This window comes from Paramisgurnus dabryanus, chromosome 6, assembly GCF_030506205.2.
Source record: "Paramisgurnus dabryanus chromosome 6, PD_genome_1.1, whole genome shotgun sequence".
Lineage (NCBI taxonomy): Eukaryota > Metazoa > Chordata > Actinopteri > Cypriniformes > Cobitidae > Paramisgurnus > Paramisgurnus dabryanus.
In genome coordinates, this window is record NC_133342.1 from 40,685,200 (window position 1) to 40,691,488 (window position 6,289).

The following is a 6,289-nucleotide window of genomic DNA, read 5'->3' on the forward strand; positions in this document are numbered from 1 at the left end:
CTGTGTTCCCAGGAAGGGCTGACCTTTTGGTCAGGATCAATCAAAATTCTTACATGGTTCTATTGGTTCTATGTATTGGTTCTAATGGAATATGGCCCAAAATACACTACAGTGTAGTGGTTTTAATGGTAAAAGCTAATGGTTCCTATTGGTATTTTAATGGAAACCATTAGAATTTTCTGTAATGGTTTTATTGTTTTTTTCAGCAGGGAATACAGTGCTTTTTAGTGGGCTAAACAGATGAGCAGAATTACTTTTGCATTCATAAACTCAGAGTCAGAGAAAAACACAGACATTCTGCCCGGTAAATGTTAAAAATACTTTACGTCCCGATGAGAATTACCGTCTGATTAGGGCTATAAGCCTACTGGCTTTTCGAAAAGGAGAATTAAAAAAGGTGTAACGGTAGGCTACATATTTTGCGATTAAGGTCTCTACTGGAGCCTATATTTCTTAACATTGTGGTTAAACATTAACACTGGCAATATATGGACATTAACAATGTTGTTTAGACTAACCCTAACGAAACAAAAATTTATTTAAGTGTGCTATAAGAATACTTCTTTTAAACTAAAAATAAGAAAGTATACTTTCAGTTTTCTTTTTATATACTTCCCTAAAATGTACTTTATGTACTTCTCAGAAATATACTTAAATTGTACTAAAGTATACTTGACCTATACTGACAGAAATGTATAGTTGGCCTAGACTTGTTTACTGACATATACTTAAAAGTATAAAGTAAAAATGCAACAAAGAAAGCTACATCAAGAAAGCTACAAAAAGCCATATGAAAAGCCTTTTTGAAAAATAAATATGCTTTATTGTATTTTAAGTATATTTAACTTTGCAATAGCACATTACAAATATACTTAGAAAGAAATGTAACATCTTTTAATATATTGAAGGTATGCTTACAACATATTTGCTTACAATTAAACTTTTAACATACTTCAAAATAATTATAATTTAGCATATTTTCTAAAAGTATACTTAAAACTTGCAAAGAACTTTAACTAATACTAAGTATACTAATTTGAACTTGTTTTAAAGTTTATTTTAGGTATACTTTATATGTTTGTTTATCATTATAATAATGCACTGACAGCATATTTATAAAATACATTATTTAGCATTTTTTAGAAACAGTATATTTTAAGTAAATTATGTAAAATGTATACTTGCAAGTATTCTTTTACTATACTTTTAGTTAACTAGTGTACTCATACTGAAAGTGTACATGCAAGTGTTCTGTTAGTGTACTCTTAGTAAACTAGTAAGTTACTAATTGTGTGCTGCAGGGATACTTGCCAGTATACTTAACATGTCTCTCTCTCTCTCTCTCTCTCTCTCTCTCTCTTTATATATATATATATATATATATATATATATATATATATATATATATATATATATATATATATATTGAAATGTTGGCATGACATTTCAAAATGTCTCACTTTCAACATCTGATATGTTATCTATATTCTATTGTGAATATAGAATATAGATAACATATATATTCTGGTCGTATATATGACTGAATCCCCTGAATATTAACTTTCATTCTGGACTCCATTTCCCATAATCCCACATACCTGGCCTGATTAATCTGCCACCTGAAACTCATTGGACAGCATATATAAACTCCCTGGAAAATTCAGTCTTGATTTGCCCCGGCTGTCATCAATGAGCGGTTTGCCTGCCTGCCTATCTATATATCTCTATACTTAATGATCTTTATCTGTGTTACCTGGTTTATGAATACACTCCCTGACAAAAGTCTTGTCGCTTGTGTACAAATTGACCTGAAGTGTCGCTAAAATATATTTCTAATCAAGATTTGTTTTCAAGAAATGACTCATTTTAATCCCAACAGTTTTTGTAATAATCTTTCAGTGCAAAATGAAACTGTCAAAAAGTATTCTAATATTCACAGCTTGGTAAAGACCATTGAGTCCATTTTTGCAAAGACATAAGTGTTGTCGCTTTGTCATATGAGTTTCATGAAAAACCGTGTGGCATTTGCCAAGGCCCACAGCCTGCTAAAAAGGATGGACGCTGGAAAAGCAGAAGGTTGATTTTTCAGATGAATCTTCTATTGAATTACACCACAGTCGCCTTAAATATTGCAGGAGACTTACTGGAGCCCGCATGAATACGAGATTCACCCACAAAACAGTGAAGTTTGGTGGCAGAAAAATCATGGTCTGGTTACATCCAGTATGGGGGTGTGTGAGAGATCTGCAGGGTGGAAGGCAACATCAGTAGTCTAAAATACCAAGAATTCTTAGCTACCTCTTATATTCCCAACCATAAAAGAAGCCAAATTCTGCAGCAGGATGGTGCTCCATCGCACATCTCCACATCAAAGTTCCTCAAGGCGAAGAAGATCAAGATGCTCCAGGATTGGCCAGCCCCGTCACCAAACATTAACATCCTTGAGCATATGTGGGGTAGGATGAAAGTGGAAGCATGGAAGACGAAACCAAAGAATATTGTTGAACTCTGGGAGGCATGCAAGACTCTTTGCTATTCCTGATGACTTCATCAATACATTGTATGAATCCTTGCCAAACCGCAAGGATGCAGTCCTTCAAGCTCATGGAAGTAATACAAGATATAAAATTTGGATCTCGCAGCACCACTACTTAATTTGCTGACATATTTTTGTATTTGCAGGAAATTTGTTCAATTTCTGTATAGGCGACAAAACTTTTGTCTTGCCAAAATTTGACCTTTCTATCTTGATTAAATGATAAATCTTTTTTCAGTGAAACTAATTTATTTCAATGCATTAAACATCATTTGGGAAGGTTTTAGCTTTTCATATGAGCTATTTCTAACACCAATTGATTAATTAAAAGTCAGGTTAATAGCAGGTGTTTCTACAAAATAGATAAGTGACAAGACTTTGTATGTTTGTTGCCTGCCCTGACCCTTTTGCTTGTTTCATGACTACGATATTTGCCTGCCCTACATTATTTGACCTTAATTTAATCAGGAAAATCTCTCTGGATTCAAAATCTCTTTCACAGGAGAGTTGTGTTTGCACAACATTGTTGTGTTTGCTGTTGTTTGACCTTGCCTGTTGGAATATGAGTGTGTTTAATAAAAGTCTGCAAATAGATCCTCAGTGTCAAGGTGCTTCGTTACACAAGCAGTACACAATTAGTAACCTATTAGTTTACTGAGAGTACACTAACAGAACACTTGCATGTACACTTTCGGTATGACTAGTACACTACTAGTTAACTAAAAGTATAGTAAAAGAATACTTGCAAGTATACCTGCAGCACACAATTAATAACCTACTAGTTGAGTTACTAACAGAACATTTGCATGTACACTTTCCGTATGACTAGTAAACTACTAGTTAACTAAAAGTATAGTAAAAGAATACTTGCAAGTATACCTGCAGCACACAATTAATAACCTACTAGTTTACTAAGAGTACACTAACAGAACATTTGCATGTACACTTTCGGTATGACTAGTAAACTACTAGTTAACTAAAAGTATAGTAAAAGAATACTTGCAAGTATACCTGCAGCACACAATTAATAACCTACTAGTTTACTAAGAGTACACTAATGGCGCTTTTCCATTGCATAGTACCCCACGGTTTAGTTTAGTTTGGGTCGGGCCAGCTCACCTCACTTTGGCGTGGTTAGCTTTTCCATCAAGTTTAATATCACTTCGGAATGGGAGGGATTATAGGCGTGTCGTTATATTTATGCTGCCTACTGCTGTGACATCATACACGTGAGAGCGTTATTGTACATTCCCATACATTCATTTATTTCTCAGTCTGCCACAAAATTAAAATTGGCCACCACAAATAGATGTTTGCACATCACGTTTATAACTACCTCTGTCTCACATGACAGTTTCTGTTCAAACACCTGACCCGTGGCGTCAGTCGACGGCGCTCCGCTGAGCCTCATTCAAGTTGCATTTAAGCATATATAATGCAGACGTGCACGTCGCGAATGTGCCGCCACAAACTGCAAGTCTGGAAAAAACTGTTATGGTGTCCCGGATTCTCAACCTGTGGATGTTTTTCATTGCTAAAAGGGTGTTTGGAAACTTATAGCAGAACACAGATAACAACATGTTTGCTTGAGACAGCGCAAGCTAGCAGTAAGCTAAAGCTAATATTTACATTATAGCGATGACGCTTCTCTCAGACCAATCAGTGACCTACAGTGTTTTCGCTTCACGTTTGGTATCAGCTCGGGTCGCTTGGAACCCCAACCGAGGTGGTACGAAAAAAGTATCGGGTACTATGTACTGCACCCAATGGAAAAGCTCCCAAAAGTAAGCTGACCCAACCCAAACTAAACCAAACCATGGGGTACTATGCAATGGAAAAGCGCCATAACAGAACATTTGCATGTACACTTTCGGTATGACTAGTACACTACTAGTTAACTAAAAGTATAGTAAAAGAATACTTGCAAGTATACCTGCAGCACACAATTAATAACCTACTAGTTTACTAAGAGTACACTAACAGAACATTTGCATGTACACTTTCGGTATGACTAGTAAACTATTAGTTAACTAAAAGTATAGTAAAAGAATACTTGCAAGTATACCTGCAGCACACAATTAATAACCTACTAGTTTACTAAGAGTACACTAACAGAACATTTGCATCTACACTTGAAGTATAAGTCTACCAAACTACTAGTATATACTCATGAGTTCACTTGCAGTACAAATAAAAAAACGTACTTGTGCACTAGTTGTGCACTAAGATTTTACTACTCTTACACTTATAGTACACTTAGAAGTTTACTTTTATATACTAAAAAGTGAGCCAATTTAGTCCCAAGCTGTATTTAAGTAGTTCACTTACAAATATACTACTAGAGCATAGATGTTAGTACACTTACTACATAAAGTATACTTAAAACTATACTCCAACATTGCTTAAGTATACTTAATAAAATGAACTTGAAGTATACTTCTTTTTCGTAAGGGAAAGTTTTGTGTTTTCTTTGGGTTTTATATGCTTATAAAAGAGATACTGACTGAGCTTTTGTTTACAAATTTACACGAGACATTTAAGCATAAACTGACTAAATAACCTGGGCCGGGTTTCCCAAAAGCATCGCAAGGCTAAGTAGATCATAAAAACGATTGTACGAATCATCTTAGAATTACGTTTCCCAAAAGCTTCATAACTTAAATAGAAAAATCATCGTAGATCTACGAGTGCTCTGGAGTAATAGTTAATTCATAAGTGCATTGTAAGACAACAGAGTTACAAGGTCACCTACAGGACAACCAGCAAATTGCACTACTGCAATGACGATAATGTAATGTTTTAAATGTATATTTATTTATTGGGCTCTTTTTTATTTGTTTAAATTACTTTAATATAATATATTTAAAATTCAAATGAGAAATCAAATTTAAATAACTAAACATAAATTAATAAATAAGGAAAATGTATTTGGTTCAATTTTGTTAAAAGTTGGTACTAGCAAATTGATAAATGGTTCCTACCAATTGCTGCTATAATTCATTCATTCATCTACAGTAAAAAAAAAACTTTTTTGAAGGGAAATGGCATCTGACTAAAGAAACCAAATAAATATTTATGGCACAATGCAATAATCCCTAATAATAAATAAACATAGATAATAAACAACAACAAATAATAATAATCTATAATCTAAACTATAATATAAAATGCAAAAGGCCTTTCGCAGTGGGAGTCCTAACTAAATACGAAAAATAATATTTCAGTATGCACAAATTATTAAAACATTGAAAAAGTTCAATAGTGAAAAATATTATAAAAAATATTAGTGCACATCGCCTGAAGATCATTAGCCTAAAGAAGCTTCTGCTACAAATTTGAGTCATTCCACAGGTGACCTTTCAGAACTTGACAAATGGATAGCGACTTGTAAGTAGCACTTAAAACCCAGCTGCGAGCGATCGTTTTACGTGCATCTTTGGGAAACGCACATAAATGAACAACGAATGTTCATAAAGTAGCTCGTAGTAAGCGCTCTTAAGTGCTAAGTTCAATGCTTATAGGGAAACCCGGCCCTGGGCTGAGTTTCCCGATAACGACTGAACTTATCACTTACATATTTTGTAAACATAGGCCTATTCCAAAATATATTTCAGCAAATATATTTTTGGCCAATTTATTTTATATTTTGTGCCGTATGGGATAGTAAGCACAACCTTCATAATTAACCTCACAATTTAGGTAAGAGCTTAATAATACAATGTCTATGCAAAACTAAATTTTAGATAAAAGAGA

At 34.0% G+C, this 6,289-nt stretch overlaps 1 protein-coding gene across 4 annotated transcripts in view; it reads left to right on the forward strand.

Moving 5' to 3' along the window:
- Nucleotides 1-6,289, forward strand: part of LOC135767158 (uncharacterized) — a 72,823-nt gene that overhangs the window by 38,916 nt on the left and 27,618 nt on the right. The gene's annotated exons all lie outside the window — the stretch shown is intronic.